A 377-nucleotide genomic window follows, 5' to 3' on the forward strand; every position below is an offset into this window, starting at 1 on the left:
CCCTGCGTAGTTCAGGCTGGCTTTAAACTCACTCTGTAGTTAAAACTGGCCTTGAATCTGCAGTGATCCTCCAGCCTCAGCTTCCCCAGTGCTGGGATTACAGGCGTGTACCACCACACCCGGTTCAGATATGGATTTATAAATAGAGCGATTGGCAAGGAGGTAAGACTGTCAGAACAGTGCACAGGTAAGAGGTGAGGCTTAAACCCCGCAGAACAACCTTCGCCGGGAAGCAGAGGAGACCGTGGAGAGGTTTCAGAGTCAGGCACCGAGCAGAGCAGTACAGCCCAGGTAGAAGCAGACGCCGCCGCAGACCCACAGAGGAGGCCGGGAGGGGGAGGGGCCGCGAGGCGCCGTGGGCGGGGCCAGGGCACGCA

The sequence above is a fragment of the Fukomys damarensis genome, unplaced genomic scaffold (genome assembly GCF_012274545.1).
Source record: "Fukomys damarensis isolate Sample0158 unplaced genomic scaffold, DMR_v1.0_HiC HiC_scaffold_23, whole genome shotgun sequence".
In the NCBI taxonomy this organism is placed as follows: Eukaryota; Metazoa; Chordata; class Mammalia; order Rodentia; family Bathyergidae; genus Fukomys; species Fukomys damarensis.